This window comes from Chiroxiphia lanceolata, chromosome 1 (assembly GCF_009829145.1).
Source record: "Chiroxiphia lanceolata isolate bChiLan1 chromosome 1, bChiLan1.pri, whole genome shotgun sequence".
In the NCBI taxonomy this organism is placed as follows: domain Eukaryota; kingdom Metazoa; phylum Chordata; class Aves; order Passeriformes; family Pipridae; genus Chiroxiphia; species Chiroxiphia lanceolata.
In genome coordinates this window covers 139285652-139303815 of record NC_045637.1, presented here as the reverse complement: position 1 = coordinate 139303815, position 18164 = coordinate 139285652, and the positions used below count along the sequence as shown (strand labels likewise).

At 42.2% G+C, this 18164-nt stretch overlaps 1 long non-coding RNA gene across 1 annotated transcript; it reads right to left on the bottom strand.

Annotated features, from left to right (window-relative positions):
• Positions 1-591: 591 nt before the first annotated feature.
• Positions 592-17598, bottom strand: LOC116798737. The gene is made up of 4 exons (XR_004360939.1): positions 17499-17598; positions 15449-15579; positions 2226-2332; positions 592-661 (listed from the first exon to the last, which is right to left on the bottom strand). It is a non-coding gene; the product is annotated as an uncharacterized LOC116798737 (long non-coding RNA).
• Between the last annotated feature and the right edge of the window lie 566 nt (positions 17599-18164).

Sequence of the window (18164 nt, the reverse complement as noted above, 5' to 3'; positions counted from 1 at the left end):
CAGAAAAGAACAGATCATTCTTAGTGAGAGGAAATTGAAAAGCATGACTGGTCCCTTCACTGTTTGTCTAAAAGCAAAGGAACCCCACAAAATCCTTAACCACCTTCTCTCCCCATTTCCCTACTGTCTCACTGCACCCACAGTACATACTGCAACAAAGCAGGAAATTTTCTTTCAGGAAAACCCAACCTATCCACATTACAGGCACAGCTGGTGATACTGTCCAGCCTCGATCTGTCCTGTCCCTATGGATGCAGAGTCCTGCACCAATGCACAGGCTCCCAGACAGTGCCCCTGCAGAAACTTCAAATCATCCCAGACCCATCCAGTTCGTTTGTAGGAGTTTTGTGTGCAGCTCAATGCCCCGCCCACTGCCAGCACTGCAGATCCGTCGGTCTGTCTGTCTGTCTGTCAGCAGACTGATTTGAACCAACTAGTTTCCACCACAGCAACCTTTTAAAAAGATCCTACAAGTAGCAAAGCAACATTTACTAAGGGAGGAACATGTTGTTTTCCTCTATTTCAACACTAATGAATTACTCTGCTTTTCCATGTTCACTCACTGCCGGCTTTGCTTTTACCCCAAACTTACCTCCAGGAAAGTTGCATCCTATTCCAACAATAGCAACTTCGTCTGCAGTCTCAATCTCCATCTTCTGGGCTGCACAATATAGGTGCAGTGTCTGTCAGATCAAACAATTATGCATTTCCCATTACATAAATCTTAGCTTAAAAGGTGAACTTCTCACAAACACTATACCACTTACACTTGTTCAAAGCTTCATCATCTTGAATGAGCTATTGTTGGTTGTGATGACAATGACACTCCCCACAGGCAACCAGAGCTGTGCTGTATTTTCTTGCTGCCCGTCCCCTCGAGGAAAATCCCCGTTTAATTCCCCAAACTCCCTCATTCACAGACACTTCCTTTTTACTGTTTAACCTCTGCTACTCCTGCCGGTTGATCTGCTCTTGAGCCTTTCTTAGATTAGTTCTGCGTTTTTCTTCTCTACAGAAGTGGACAGTGCATTGGCCAAGTCAGACTTTCAGCTCTATTGTCTCTATCCTATTCACAAAGCACATCTCCCACACAGACTCTGCAAATTAACACTTTAAACCAGACCATGTAAACAGGTAACCAACGACCAAGCTGCTGAAGGAACAAAAGGTGCATCTTCCACGCTCCAGAAAAGTGCCTGGAAAGCAGCACTTCATTCCCTGGATCCCAAGGCTGCCTAGCTTTTGCAGGCACAAGTTGACCCCACAGACCACGCTGAGAGCCACATGATCTCACTGTTCCTGACAATGCACAGTCTCCAGGTAGCCCCACTACAGCCGTACAAGTAACTGGCTTTCAGCTCATTTGCAGCTCCACAGGGAAAGATTTTTGTTGCAAAACGACTCACAATAATATATGAATTTTTTCAACCAATTAGATGGCAAAAAAAAAGAGAATTCTTTGGGATCAAATTAAATACCTCAGTGTAGAATTGACAGATGATAATTTTTCCTTAATTCTAGGAAAGGAACTTGTCAGATAAAAATCAGCTCAACTGAACCAGTTAGAACTCACTAGGATGCCCACCTCCTCCTGGCGTTGCTTCAACCCACAAGAGGAGAAGATGCCTTTTGAAAGGTTTTGGGAGGGATTCTTGGCAGTGGGATAGATTCTCATCTCAGTCATACCACAGAATGTCCCAAAGAGCCCTTCTCAGTCACTGACTGACAGCAGTGAAGCAAAGAGTTTGTTTGACAGCCCCACACATTATTCAGAGTTATCATTTCTTGGAGGTTTGTTTTGAAAGGTGAAACTAAGAATAACTGCTCAGATTCACACTTTGAAAAATTTACTTCCCGGATCCATTAACTAAGACTGAAAAAGATAAAAAGACACCTAGCAAGAATAAGGAGACCAGAATCTGGCTCTCTGGAATTAAATTCTTTTACCAATAATACAAATTCTGAAATGCTATAACAATTGTTTCCTTTTGGTTCTTTCAAAATTGTCTATGATTTCTATGATTCTATTATTTCTTATTTTAATGTAATTGATAAGCTAAAGCTGCAAAGCCCAACAAAGATGCTTTTATCACAAAGGTACTTTTAAGCACTGTTCATAAGTTAGGACTTAAATAGCAAATAGTAGAAAAATAAGGACCTCTGACTATAAATAAACCACGTCTTTGGTATCTAGAGAGTTATCCAGTGAGCCATATAACTCTTACCTTATAACTTCCCAGTAGGGTGGAGTAATTGGCTGAGTCTGTGGAAGAAGTTTATATAGGATTCTGTCCAGTTTCTCATTCAAATATGCATGCTAAAATGTTAACGCCTTTCAGAGGAAAAAAGCAAATGAGTAATGTGATTAGTCAGTGACCCCTGCTAAAGTTCAAAACTACTTCTCTGAAGTAGTAAATTCTTGGTCATCTGGTCTCACACCAGAATAACTGTAAAATTTCTGTCTTATTTAAGTTTTTACCGTCAGCAAAACAATTAATTGGAGATATCTTGCCATGAAATAGCCCATAAAAATTACTGTTTTAAGGATACGATTTAAAAGACTCTGTCTTTAAATTAACAACTCAATTTGGTTTGTTCTTAATATCAAGAAATCTGAACTAGTGTTTAAAGACCCATCCATTTACTGAAGGCATCATTTGTGAATACAAAGCACAAACTCTTTATAAACTTGTCCAGTAGTCTCTGCTAGATGCCTTTTTCACTATCCTTCATCTGATTTCACCCCAGTCACCCAAACTCATCTTTCTCTTCTCAGTTTGTAATGGAAACACAGGGCTGTATTCATATACGGTTAACGTTTTTCCTGGTTGTAGGACCCAGCTCTTTCCAAAAAGACTGCAAAAAAACATTGTGCTGAGAATAAACAGTTTATTCTGACACTGAATAGCTTCATAACCTGCTCTGAAAAACTCAAATTCTTCTCTGCATTTCATAGCTGAAAATCTCAGTCACTTACTTTTCTGTATTCTGAAGGTTTTGGGAATTATTTAATGATTTCTTAATTTAATTAACCCACTTCTCTGATATCATTATGAGGCTTATTCACGAGATGTCTAGTTTGGTACTGAGTTGATAATCTCCATGTTTTACACTGGTTTAAAGAACACCCTTGTTAGTACTGGCACCGTTAACATCCCCTGGCAAAACAGAATGTGGGTTCATCAGGTGAACTAGGAGTGCACCATGGAACCTCCATTACAGTTTCACTAGCATGGAAACAATAGATGCTAAGCCACATTTTGAGGTATTGGTTAGGTATCGGTATAATATTGAAATGAATCCTGCATATCTATGGCCATTAACTTCAATGCAAGCTAAACCAATCTGAACGCCAGTGACCCAAACACAATATGAACAATGCAAACACTAGTGCAGGACAAAGAAAGTGTTGCTAACGTCATTGGTTCAAAAGGTAAGACTTGTTTATATTTACCAGTGCGTTGCCTGAGTGCTGATAACTTGCACTAGTCTCATCGTAGCTGGAGTATATTAATAAACCCAAATGATTGCTCAATCCTCTGAGCAACACCAGAAAGAGAAATAGGAACTAAGTAGGGAAGCACATGTAGCAATAACAGATTAAGTCTGTTACTAATGTAGGAAGCCTATTTATAACTGAATTTTAAGTTGGTTCGTCATCAAGTTTCATCATATTTCTTCTAAACTTTAAAGTAAAAAGTTCAAAAGGGAAAGAAAGACCTGTCATATTAGAGGCACTACATTTGTTTTGCCTTCAATGTCATTACAGTATCCACCTCTGAACCAAACCTTTGGTTTGTTCTACCTGTATCTATGTATGATAATTCCAAAAGGACAAATAAAATATGTACATATTTCCTCCGGTTTTCAAACCAGCTGCCAAGACTTTGATATAGGAAAATATCTATTTATTTGCCTAGAGTTCATTATTTCAATCAAGTTTTTCCTCTCTTCTCATGGGAAAATATGCATGAGTGAAGCACCTGTGGGACTGGATTTCTTTCAGAGATAACACAGAGAAAAAGGGGGGGAAAAAGTCTTTTGGAAGTTTTTAGTTCAAAGTAGATAGTAAGACTAAATACTTGTAGGTTCCCTGTTTCCATCAGGACACAAGAAGGATTACTACACAAATCACTGTAAGTTATTTCTTCACTGAAGCAGTACTCTGACAAGCTAGGAGGTGATAACACAAATATCTCATTCTGCATTATCATGAAAACCTAATAAGAAAAGGCACGGTCTCCTGGGTAAAACAATTTTCAATCAGTCAAATCTGAAAAATTAGCTTTGTACATAATTACAGTTAATAGATATTTGTGTGTATTGAATGGGAGCATTATTTACCTTTTTCATTCTACAGCTATGAAGTTTTCCAGTACACTGTTATTATCCCTGGTTTTGTTATTGTTATAGCAATGATAATGACACCAAGCATGGCAGGGTTCTGCTATGCCAGGAGCTATACTAATCCATAGGGAGAAAAAGGTACCACCACAAAGAGTAATATGTGTGACAAACCCAAGTTCTTTTCATTACTTTCCAGTGCTCCACGCTATGGGGCTAGACAGGAGGAACAGAAGGGAAGAGCAGCTCCTGATCTCTACATTATTTTTCTTGGATTTTTTTTTCCCCACTTTTGTACAAATCCCATGTATGATTGCAAAAATAAGCCTTTTATATGACAGTAAATGATTCAAAGCTATCTGCATGAATTTGCTGAGAACCTGAAACAATAAAGTGTCCAGGTCCTGCCCCATTCAGTCTAACTGTGGAGAGTTTGGTGCCATTGCTCACAGTTTGAAGATGGACAAAAGCAACCATGTTTCTGATGATCAACAGGTAGAAGAGAAGACATGACATAATAGTATGAAGATCTCTGCCAAATTTTCCTAAATCTGAATGATAAAGAAAGGACAGAGCACAAGAGGATTTGTCTTAACTTCTTAGAGCGGAATCTGGAAACTATATGCCTTGCACAAAGTCTGAACATTGCTGGCCCATGAATAGGGTTCATCTCATTTAGCCTGAGCCACCTATTGTTAGGCACATCATCTGTGCTAGCCATACAGCTTTCTTCTCCAAAGACATTAGAGAAAAAGCCTGCAGTGGGAAAATCAGGTCAATTCAGATGGTTAAAGTTATATAAAATCACTTTCACTTGCAAGAACAGTAGAACAATAATTTCCCTGTACATACTCAGTATTCCTTTTCATGTATGCAAGGATGCCATTAATTTTTACCATACACTTAATCTGAGATGTGAAATAGGATGGTTATCTAACAAGACTTTCAGTTTCCTTTTCTGAATTACAGCTTCTCAAAAGAAATACCACATCCTGTGAAATCCCCACTTTCTCTATTCCTCATTCATGACATTGCATTGAGCTATTTAAAAATGTTTCCCTGAGAATTCCACTACTGAGTAACTGCATCTAGTATCAAGGCTTAAATTGAGGTGTTTAAGCTGTTATTTTTTTTAAAAAATGGAACGTACCTCTGCATAAATAGGTATACTTAAAAAAAAAAAAGTAAAACTAGCCTTGAACAATTGGAAAAAGCCATGTGTAGCCTTTACAGTAAATATAACAAGCATTTTCATAGAATCATAGAATATCAGGTTGGAAGGGACCTCAAGGATCATCTGGTCCAATCTTTCTTCGCAAAAGCACTGTCTAGACCAGATGGCACAGCACCCTGTCCATCTGAATCTTAAAAATGTCCAAAATTGGGAAATTCACCACTTCACTGGGGAGATTATTCCAATGGTTGGTTGTTCTCACTGGGACAAATGTTCATTTTGTGTCCAATCGGAATCATCCCAGGAGTAACTTGTACCCATTACCCTTTGTCTTTTCCACTTGACTGTAAAAGTCAAGTCTCTGCCTTCTTTGTAGCCACCCTTTAAACACTGGAACATGGTGAAAGGGTCTCCCCTAAGCCTTCTTTTCTCAAGGCTGAACAAACCCAGTTCTTTCAGCCTTTCCTCACATGGCAGGCTTCCCAGTCCTTGGATCATCTTTGTGACCCTCTCCGGACCCTCTGCAGCCTGTCCACATCTTTTTTGTGTAATAGGGACAAAAACTGAACACAAAATTCCAGGTGTTACCTGGCAAGTGCTGCGTAGAGTGGAATAATTACATCAATGACATCTTTATCACAGCTGCTGATGCCCTTGTTGATGCAGCCCAGGATCCTGCTGGCTTTCTTTGCTGCAGCAGACTGTGCATAACATTGAACCAGTTGTCCACCTGGACCCCCAGGTCCCTTCCCCCAGAGTTTCTCCTCAATGTTGCACTCCTGGATTATGCTTTCCCAGGTGCAAGACCTTACACTTGTCTTCGTTAACTTCATAAGGTTCTCAGTAGCTCACTCTTCCAGCCTGTCCAGGTCTTCCTGCAGAATGGCTCTCCATTCCAAAGTGTCCACTTCTCCACTCGGTTTGGGGGAAGCAATCTTCATCAGGGTACACTTGATCCCATCATCCAGATCACTTATGAAGATATTAAACAGTGTTGGGCCAAATATTGATCCCTGGGAGACTCCACCGTGACAGGTTCCCAGTTTGAAAAGGAGCTATTTGCCACCCACCTCTGGGTGTAGCCTGTCAGTCAGTTCCCATCCACAACATGAACTCCTCCTCTAGGCATCAGTCTCTCTACAAGGAGGCTGTAGGAAACTGTATTGAAAGTCTTGGAGAAATCCAGGTAGACAATGTCTACCACTTGTCCCACATCAACTGAACAGGTCACTTTGTTGTAGAAGGTGATCAGGTTTGTCAAGCACAGTTTGCCCTTGGTGAACCTGTGCTGGCTTTTCCCAGTGATGTGCTTCATCTGATAGCATTCGTTCCATAACTTTCCCAGGGACTGAAGACTGATAGGCCTATGATTTCCTGGAGCCTCCTTTAAGCCTTTCTTGTAGATGCAGGTGACACTAGCCTTATTCAGCCTTCTGGGTTGTCCCCAGTCTCCACAACTTCTCAAAGCTTGTGGAGAGTGGCCTCACAATGACATCAGCCAGCTCTCTTAACACCCTTGGGTGGATATTGGCAGGGCCCACTGATTTGTACAGGTCAAGGTAATAGTTCACACACCAGCTCTTCATTCACTGGTGGTGGGTCTGTGTTCTCAGCAACCTGGATTTTTGTTCCCAAGGCCCGAGGCCCAACAGTGCTGGTAAAGACGGAGCACTGAGAGCATTGAGAGCATTGAGAGCATTGAGAACCTCTGCCTTTTCAGTGTTGGTGTCTAATTCACCTCTCCTCACCAGTATTTCCCTTCTGTTTCTGCTTGTTGTTTACATACCTGAAGAACCCTTTCCTGTGTTTTTGGCATCTCTGGCCAATTTCAATCTGACTGAGCTTTTCCTTTTCTAACTGCATCTCTGCACACCCTGGCAATGCTCTTGTAGTCTTCAATGGGTATTCATTCACTTTTCCATCTCTGGTATGTGTCTCTTTTGGTTTTGAGCAAATGCAGAAGCTCTCAGTTAAGCCAAGGGGGTCTCTCATTGCACCTACTTCACTTTCCTTTAGAGGACATGAACTGTTTTTGTGCTTCCAGGACAGAATTCTTGAAAAACTCCTAGCACTCACTAGCTTCTTTATCCTCCATGGAAGCTTCCTACATAATCCCTCTCAAGTGAGTTCTGGGTGAGCTAGTTTGCTCTTCTAAAATCTAAACCTTTTATCTTAGTACTAACCCTCAGCATGCATAACATGATCCCAAACTCCACAATATTGGGATCACTGTAACCAAGGCTATCACTAACATTGCAATATAACAATAAAACATTACAAGGAATTACAAAGCAGATTTTCTTGGTTTGTGAGTAGCAAGTCCAGCAGTGCCTCATTTCTGGTTGGCACATATAACACTTGTATAAGGAAGGAGTCCTCTATGCATTCCAAAGTACATGATGGATAACATGAGCTACTGTATTGTCCTTCCAACAAATCTCTGGGTAGTTGAAGTCACCCAAAAGAACCAGGTTCCTTCGACCTGAAACTTGCTTAAGTGACTCAAATATTGCATCAGCCTTATCATCCTGGTTTGGAGGTTGGTAGCAGATGCCAACCACAAGATCCTCCTTGGAGATGAGCCCTCTGATCTTGATCCAGAGTTATGCTATAGGACTTCAACGGTCAATGTAGTTGACTTTTGTATATTCAGGTTCTCCTTATCATAAAGCATGACTCCTCTTCCTCTTCTTCTTCCTGTCTTTACGAAACAGTCAATAGCTATTTGTCATAATACTACAGTCATGTGAATTGACCCACCATGTTTCAGTTATTCCTACGATATCATAACTTTCTGACTGATGCATGGAGTTCCAGTTCCTCCTGGTTGTTCCCCAAGAAGCATGCATTGGTAAACACAAACTTGAGATGTGAGGTGGCTGTCTTCTGGTTCTCATCTGGGCAGTTAAATAAGGAAAATTTGTCACTGCTCTGGTTGGCCTGACTTATTACCCAGTTAGTTGCAATGGCATGAGTGTTGCCACTTTGGACCCCACACTCATAGTCCTCCAGTTTAAAGTCAACCTCACCACGTTGTCCAGCCTGCTACCAAAGATTGTCTTGCCTCTTCTAGACAGGGCAACCCTAATCCTAACCCTAACCCTTCCTGAGCTGTCTACAGTCATCAAAGAATGTCCTGTTGTCAGACCAGCAGATAGGTGCCTCAATGCCCCTTAACACAGCATCACCCACTTCAAGCACTCTTCATTTCTTTTTGTGGTATCCACTGTGTGCTGTTGGTACAGTTTCTCCTTGCAGACCTGCTCATGGGTATCTACAGCTGTTAAAGCTTCATATGTGGTTTTGGTTGTAATGCTGCAGGGTGGGGGATGAAGCAGAGTCCGACTTTTGTGGGTCACCAGGGCCAAAGATGCCTCATTCTCTATGGTGTCTGTGAGAGGTGTATGGTTCTGAAACCACTTATCTATCTCTGTCTCAGCCCTCTAATACTGTGCAGCCTTTTAACTGTTTCCTGCACCTCAGCCACCTAATGCAACATGCCTGTGTTTGCAGGTACTTATCTTTAGTCTGGAGAGGGGTTTGGGAACTCATTGCAACCTACCGTCTGTACTGAAGTCTCCTTCCTTACCTGCTCCATCTGCATGGAAGCATCAGACATCTCAGGGGGTTTCTCTGTGGAAACCCTGGTTTCGTATCTGAGGCAAGGGCCCACCATTATGGCAGAGACCTAGAGCAGTTCCCTGGGCTGTGGGCTTACAAGCAGGGTGCACAGCCCTTCTCATGCCCCCCTCCGTGCAAGCTGCACTCAATCCCTGTGCTGCGGCCTCTAAATCCCTGTTTGCCCGCTCAATCCCCATCTACCCATCCTGGTCACAGTGCTCCCCAGAGCCATTTCAATCTCCCACAGTTGCTCCTGGCAAGGCCTGAGCTGCATAAGACTCTCTCACGAGAGCTGCCATCTGCAGGCAGGAGCTGTCTACCCTGCCTTGTGTCCCCAGCACCAGGAACCCCCCCTGTACCCTTTGATCAACCCTCAGCCGAGGGACTTACCATTGCCGCCGCTGCATGCCTCACCGACTTTCCTTAATATTCAAGATCAGATCATTTATACTTTCCCAGTATTAAATTATTGAACAATTAAGATTTCTAATGCAAAAATAAATTGTGTACATTTTAATCTAGCCTGCAACCAAAACAGTAATAAGCAAAACAGAAGCCCTCTATTTGACAGCTAACAAATTGTAGCCTGAGGCTTCGACTAACAGCTCAATAAACCCAACACTGTTTCTTTAAGAAAAGTTGTTTTTCTTCCCAGTCCCTATAAACCTGTTAGCAGCCCTCAGCTGCAGATTGGCCAGCTGTTACAGGATAACAGACAGCAAACAAGATTTCACAGAAATTGCATCTTCTGGCAATCACAAGGGTCTTACGCAAGTGGCGAGACAACCATATAACTCTGTTTAAATATACACGTCATTATCATCATGGCTGGGCTTCATGAACAAAGATTTGGGGAGGGCTCTGCCCACATTTGCTACAAGCACGCTGGTGGCTAAAAAGACCAATACGAGACAGACAAGTCGGTTGCAAAAGGCACAGCAGAAAGACTCCTTAGGTGGTATCGGCAAGACATGATTCTTTCTGCATTGTCTTTTCTCCTCAAGAGTGATTCTGGTGTGTTCTTAATATACACATGTATTACAGAAGGGAGTCTCTAACTAGCCAAATGTGCAGGTTGCTTTGTCAGTCTTGTAGGCAGCATTAACATATTGACCTATTTTAAGAAATTTCACTATATTCACACACAGAAGAATGTACGCAAACCCCAAAGATACATGAGATCGGAATGGCGAATGGCTAATGTTAGCCAAAAGAGAGATAACTAAACTCAAAGAATTAAATAATCTTTGCCAAAGACAAACGAATTAATAATCCTTGCAGGATCTCAGAACACCAAGTACACACATTCACATTTTCAGTTAAAAAAAGCAATCAGTCAACATGTAAATGCCTACGTAGATAAGCACTGCACAGTAGAGATACCTCTGGGATTAAGAAGTGGGCAGACAGAGACGGAGCTTCTCACTAACAAAAGGATTCCTAAGATGTACTATGCGTTAGAGGTTTCTAGCAAAGTAAACTAAGATCCACATCAGACTTTTGCAGTTCAGGGTACAGTTTCAGTATTTATTTGTAATTTTTAACAGCACTATCTCCAACACACGGAACAACAGCCCAGAATAAAGACTATTGGTGACTCTTCCGCCCACCAGGTCTTGCCTCCCTGATTCTTGCTTCCCTGCAAGCATTACTAATTGGCATGTCAACAAAAGTTGTGGGAAATGCAAGTTTTCATAGAATTACAGAATGGTTCATGTTGGGAGGGATCTCTGCAAAAGATGTGGTTCAACTCCCTGCTCAAGCAGGAAACCTAAACTTAAAGCTTGTAAACAGAGTTCTGTGAAAACTAGAAAGTTGAAGTGAGGCTTCAAAACACATTAGTAACAGGAGTAGAAAAAATTACTAAATAAGTAATTCCAAGGTGTAGATATCAGCGTGCAATGACTCTTTTATTTTCTGTACTCTGTGCTGCACTTCAACAAAGATTAATTTTGTTTTCTGATTAAAAATGTCATACAAAGCATGTGTTCGTGTACCATTATCAATAGGAAGACAAACACAGACTACATCCAAATAAAGATTTCAAGATATAACTCAGGATTTCAATGAATGTTTGGGACTTAACAGATAATTTAATTAAAAACAAAACCAAACCACAAACAAAAAAAAACCGAAACTTGCTCACCAGCAGCCTGGAAGGTGAACTGACAAGATACCTTTATCTGCAACTTAAAAATTCCTGAGTTACTATTGTTGCCATCCTGTTCACAACCAAAAGTAAGATGAAAAGTAAGCATCACATTCTAGCAAGCCTATGAGGTTCTCGAAAGACACACTAAACACTCCCATAAATTCAATCTGTTTTAACAGGCCCAGAGCACAGACACGTGTGGATTATTTCAAAACACAGAACTGATAACATTCATTTAGTTTACCTTTGCGGGTACAGAAGACGGTGACACATATTTTCAGCCATTAGCTGGAGCTAATAAATTACTCATCACAATGAAGGTCCAAGTCATCTGACACATCTAGGCATCAGGGCATCACTAGGAAGAGTTTGTATCATCTACATGAGTTATTTTGCTATCAGAGTCCTTAGCTGTTTCAGATAAAACATCTTAGTCTTGATTCAGAACCAGAATAAATCATTTTCACCTCCCAAATTAACACCCTAGCTGCTAGGCTGCAGAGCCAAGCTCCTTTGTGCTTACCCTCTTGACAGCGTCTTTGATATCCTTATGCAGCCACTCATCTGAAGGGACTCATGCCCATGCTCTACCCTTCCTGGACAGGGCTGTAAGCAAGAAGAGGTCATTGAAGAAGTTGGCACCTCTTTACCCAGTTGCTGTTCACTTCTTTTTAACTCCAGGTACGCAGAAGTACCCATCTGCAGCCTGCAAAACATGAGAAGATTGATGCCACCCATCTTTGTCATTTCCTCTTGTTTACTGGTAGGTAGGACTTCTTCCCATTCCTTAATCTCTGCATGGTGTTCAGCCATCTGAAGCTCCCATTTCCTCACGCCACTGGGGGACTATAGCCAACTATCTCTAGCTTCTGGATTCTCTGCTGAAGTCTGTAAACCTATCAGCTAGGTGAGTGTCTACCATCAAAGTCCTAAAGTGCACTTACCCACCAAATGACAGTTTATCCCTCTTTCTGGCTACAGTCTTCCTTACAAATCCACAGTTCTCCCAGCAAGCAAGTTCAAAATGTCAAGTCCCAAAGTTTTTTATTTACCCTTCCCTTTTCCCAGTAGAGTCAGTGAGAGTCTACCAACAGAATTCTTACACTGCAGGGAATATTTGGAAATTTCTGCTGTGCCAGGGGAAAAATGTCTGCTGTGCTAGAGCCCAAAGTAAAAGGTGTGATTATATTTGTTCCCTATACATAAAGAAGCTGGACGCAAAGGGATAGAAGGTTCTGATCAAGTACAGTTAGGCAGAAGTCGCTCCAAAATTTCGAGTTCAGTGTAATGGTTTTTGCTGGATAGAGTTAAATTTCTTCATAGTATGAAAAAATGTATGGTGCTGTGTTTCGAATTTGTGCTGAAAATAATGCTGATAACCCTACGACATTTTAGTTACTCCTGAGCAGAGCTTACACAGCATCAAGGTGTTCTCTGCCCCTCACACTGCTGTGCCAGCAAGCAGGCTGCAAGTGCACAAAAAGTTGGGAGGGGACACAGCTGGAACAGCTAACCCTACCTAACCAAAGGATATCCCATGCTATAAGACATCATGCAACAATAAAAACTGGGGGAGGCTGGTGGCGGGGCCACTGCTCAGGGACTGGCTGGGCATTGGTCTGTTGATGGTGAGCAATTGTTTTCATTTGCAATGGTTGTTTCTTGGATTTTATTTTCCTCTCTCTGTTGGTTTACTCTTTTTCTTTCCCTTAAAATTTTTTAAATGTCTTTCTAATTATTAAGCTGTCTTTATCTCAACCCACAGGTTTCTTTGTCACTTTTGCCCTTCCTATTCTCCCCCCATCCCACCAGCAGGAAGTGAGCTGGCAGCTGTGTGGTGCTTAGTTGCCAGCTGGGATTAAACTACGACATTCACATGGGAGAGAACCCTAAAAGGAAGTGCCCATCTCCTCACGCAAGTCTTAAGAAAAGGCTAGTAGTAGTAACTTCTGATTTCTTCAGTAATGGTATAGACACAGTTCATCCTAACCTATGGCAGAGGAATGAACTACTGACCAATGTCCTTTCTAATCCTATGATGGTCTGACAATAGTCAAACTCAATGCTTTTCAGGAGTAGACAACAATAAAGAAATATCTTTCTGTGCCAGATTTGTAGAGAGGGCAATAGAACAGAAATGGCCCAGCTGTGTCCACCATAATCTGAAATTGCAGAGATAATTCCTTCTGCCAGGCAAACCTAGACTAATTTTTCTTTAAGATTGGTAAGACTCACAATACAGCCTGACAGGGACATGCACCAGCACCCCACAGAGGTCTGCCACAGAGCATAAGGACTTTGGGACAGAAGCAAGATGGGTAAGTAAAAGCCTGCATGCAGCTTTGAGATAAATAGTGAAGGGGAAGATCCAGGTGCCTCCCTTTCCTTCATGTAGCTCAGCAGTCACCCTGAAGGAAGTGGTCAAGGGTCTCGGGCAAGAGATGCAACAATTCTGCAAGTTTGACTTTTGGCATTGCTTGTAACCATGAATCCTCTTACAGCTCAGATGTCATCTGATACCTGTACACTGGTTTTACTATACAACACACTACATAAAACAAAGAGCCTATGGCTTCCCACAGTGTCAAAAGTTCACTGGCTATTTTCCCTCCCAGTCTGTGGAGGAGGCTTTTTCTGGAGAAAGACATGTTCATGGGTGTGACCGAGGTTTGGCTAAGGACTGAGGACAGGCCAGTCCTCCCCCTGCTGCATTTAAAAATCACTAAGAGATCACGTTATGCTGCCTTGAAGAACTGGGTCTGTCCTATGGGGGGAAAAAAGTTTCTCTTGAAGATAAAATAAAAACATTCACAACATTCAGTGTTGATACAGTTAAAGTGCAAAATGTCATAACCTTGTAATTGCCTACAACCAAAACTACAGACTTTAGACTGAAGTCACATTAAAACAGCTTCCAAAAAAGTTATTTTCCCTTATTATACCGAAATATTGAGCAAAGTTCAAATTATTTAAGATTTCTCTGAGAGCTGTAGAAAAGCTTCAAGGTGTCAAGTGAAATGGCATTCTAACTAATAATAATCTCCCACATATTTTCCAGAATGACCAAAAAAACCAACTGAAAATCAGAGACGAATCAAAAAGCCCCTTTGAACTTTCAAAATCACAGAGAAGATCCCATTCAGAGACAGATATTATGCTCTAAATGAAAGCATAAATAATATGATGCACACTTGAACCAATTTTCCTGTAACGGAGAATTACCCTGCTTATCCCTCACCAGGGCTATGTTCTCTTGCATATGTTGTGCAACAAGAACTTTCTGAGAGGGCAATCACAAAACAGAGAAAGAAAGACAGGTAATTAAAGATGTTCAAGGAGTCTTTAGGAGAGGAACAACAGTGCACTGCTGTGCCAAAAATAATTGCTCCTTTGGTCTGCCTGTCTCTCGAGGTCCTGTTCCACATTATTAACATCTTCCCAATGAGGAAGAATCGGTTGGTTTCTTGGTCTTTTGTTTATTGATTTTTTTACTCAAAAATTTCTTTCTTATATCTAGTATGAAGGTACTCTCTTTAGTTTAAAACCATTACATCTTGTCCTATTGCTACAGACCCTATTAAAAAGTCTGTCCCCATCTTTCTTGTAAGACTCCTTTAAGTATTGAAAGGCCACAACAAGGTCTTCCCAGAACCTTCTCTTCTCCAGGCTGAACAAGTGCAGCTCCCTCAGTCTTTCCTCACAGAAGAGTTGTTCCATCACTTTGATCTTTTTTGTGGGCCTCCTCTGGACTCACTCCAACAGGTTTGTGTCTCTCCTGTGCTGAGACTCCAGGGCTGAGTGCAGACCAGGAGGTATGACAGATTAAGTGATGCACTTCGCTCATAAGAGAGAAGTACGAATATATTTATTGATATAAATCAGGAATTTAACAAAGCCTGATACTAAAAGTGACAATGATGTAACAAGTTTTAATGGCAAGTTACACATGATTTTTTACTGCATAGAGGACAAAACTGTCAGGTCCACCCTCCTGTTGAGCCATGAGGTTCAGAAAGGATCCCCTCGCTTTCTAACTCCCTTCTGACTTAGTTCCAGACTTGGTCAATGGTTCATGTCTAGAAGATTATCTGTGCACAATCAATCTTTTATATCACTTAGCTATGATTTCAAAGTTTAGCATGCTATTAATCACTTACCAAGAATCTGATGCAGCAAGGAATCTCTCAGCCACAAGGAGTAACCTTGGGAGGCGTTTCCTATTCAAGGGAAGATCCTGGTATGCAGTCTGCTGCCATGCAGGACAGTTCAGTGGGCCCTGGGCTGTCTGCTGTTCATAGAATAAGATGGTTGACTTATAGTCATACTTACATGCCAGATTTTGTGTTGTTGCATGCTCAACTACCCCTGAGCTGTTAAGCAAGACTTACTGCCCTTAGCCCTTGAGCAAGATTTATGGCCCTTAACTATTCTGTGTTATCTGTAAGACAGACAAAGGCATCATGACCACCACTGGTGGCTATTGCTCAAGCAAACAAAGGCAGGGTGGGGAGCACACCATCACAGTGGTGCCTCACAAGAGCAGAGTAGAGGGGTAGAGTCACCTCTCTTGATCTGCTGGCCACACTTGATAGCTCTTCTTTTTATGAAGCTCAGGATACAGTTATCTTTCGGGCTGCAAGCACACATTGCTGGTTCGTGTTGGTTTCCATCCACCAGCACCCCAAGATTTTCTCAGCACGGCTGCTCTCAATCCCTTCCTCCCTGAGCCTGTATTGGTACCGGGGTTTGTCACATCCCGGATACTTGCCCCACCCCATCTTGCACTTGGCCTTGTTGAACCTCATGAGACTCCCATGAGATCATTCTCAATCTTGTCCAGCTTCCTCTGAATGACATCCAGTCTTTAAGGACTGTCAACTGCACCACTCAGCTTGGGTTACCTGTAAATTTGCTGAGGGTGCACTCGCCCCCACTGTCTATGCCACTGATAAACAGTCGGTCCCAATTGGAACACTGACTGACACCACTCCACAAGTCTCCATCGTACATTGAACCATTCAACTACTCTTTGGATGTGGAAATTTGGTTTTTCCTAAAAACTGGTTCTGTAATGCTGTTTTCAGAATGAGCCAGGAGAAACCGAACAACTGACCTTTTGCTTTACTGGTAGAACAGTCCTTTAGAAGACAGTATTCTTCTAAACAGACTATGGAAACAGCAGACAGTCGTGTGAACCATGAAGATGAGTCTGCTGCAGTTTAAATACTAAATCTGGCACATATAAATTGAAGCCCTTTACCTAGAACTGCCCACCCACTCTAGATGGTGGACAGTATAAGCTTATGCTTCCATGGGAGATGAGTGTCTAAGTGCCTTTAACAGTTTATGAGATCTGGTGTGCTGGTTTTGGCTTGGGCAGAGTTAACTTTCTTCACAGTGGCTGGTATGGGACTCTGTTCTGGATTGTGCTGAACATAGGGTTGATAATATAGGGATTTTTTTGTTCCTGCTGAGCGGGGCTTTTCTGCTTTTCTTACTGCCATGCTGGCAAGGAAGTTTTGGGTGCATGGGAGGTTGGGAGAGACACAGGTGGACACGGGAGCCAGGACAGGTGACCAAACTGACCCTAGGGATATTCCACATCATATGACATTTTGCTCAGTATAAAAACGGGGGAAGAAGGAGAAAGGGACATCTGTAGTGATGGCACTTGTCTTTCCAAGTAACTATCATGCATGACGGGGCCCTGTTCTCCTGGAGATGGCTGAAACACGTGCCTGCCCGTGGGAAGCAGTGAATTAATTCCTTGTTTTGCTTTCCTTGTTGTGCAGCCTTTGCTTTCCCTATCAAACTGTCTTTATCTCAACCTGAGTTTTCTAGCTCTTACCCTTCCAATTCTCTCCCTGATCCTGCTGATGGGGAAATGAGCGAGTGGCTGCCTGGGGCTTGATTTCTGGATGGGGTTAAATCACAAGTCTTTTTTGGCACCCAAACATGGGGCCCAAAGGGTTTGAGATAATGACAGATCTGATTGGGATGTGCTAGATTGAATTTATATCTGTAAGTGTTTTTAGCTAGTAATGAGCAGACTCCTGTACTTGCCATAGGGCTCGCTTTCCTGTCTGTATATTAGAGTCTAGTGCTTGTTAGTGGCTGCTTTTTGCTTTCACTGCTTCTTGTAGTGCATACAGCTTATCACCTCACTGAATTGTGCCTGGAACGTTTTGAACAGCCATGGTGATGCACCTGGGCTGGCAGGTGGCTAGTGTGTTGTTGCTGTTTCTGTTCTGCCGTATTGGACAGCCTGGAACTTCACTCTGCACTTGAGCTGAAGTTCAGAGTGAGCGAGCGGCTGCGTGTTGCTTGGTTGCTGGGGGTTAAACCACAACATCTGGTCAACAAAGGCAATGGAGCACTGCAGAGAGCTGACCACTGGACCCCTGCAGGTGTTCACTGCACTCCCACTACAAGTGAAAGCAATGACATTTGAGGAATGGCCTGGGAAAGGAAGGAAAAAGACTTTCAGTTAGAGGATAATTCCTATCCAAGAAAGTGAAATGGAAAGGAAGGCAGCCGGATTACATTTGTGTTTACAATTAGTAATCTCAGAGTATTGCTGACTGAACGGGAGTGATTTCCCTGCACAATATTCCAGCAGGTGACCAGTGAGGAAAATGGAAAGGGTGAAGAAAGATGAAGGTACCAGAGGAAGACCAAGGTGGGGATCAGGATGCACTCTGGTTCATTTATGAGGAGCAATATCTAACTGGCTGTCACTACTCGGGATCAACGAGGTCTTTTCCCAAGGACATACATCTCTGTGGTGACATGTCAGCCTTCTAGGGAATGCACTCCCAAGATGACAGGGAATCCAAGAAAATGAATTCTCTACAGTTTCTGGTATATGGTGGT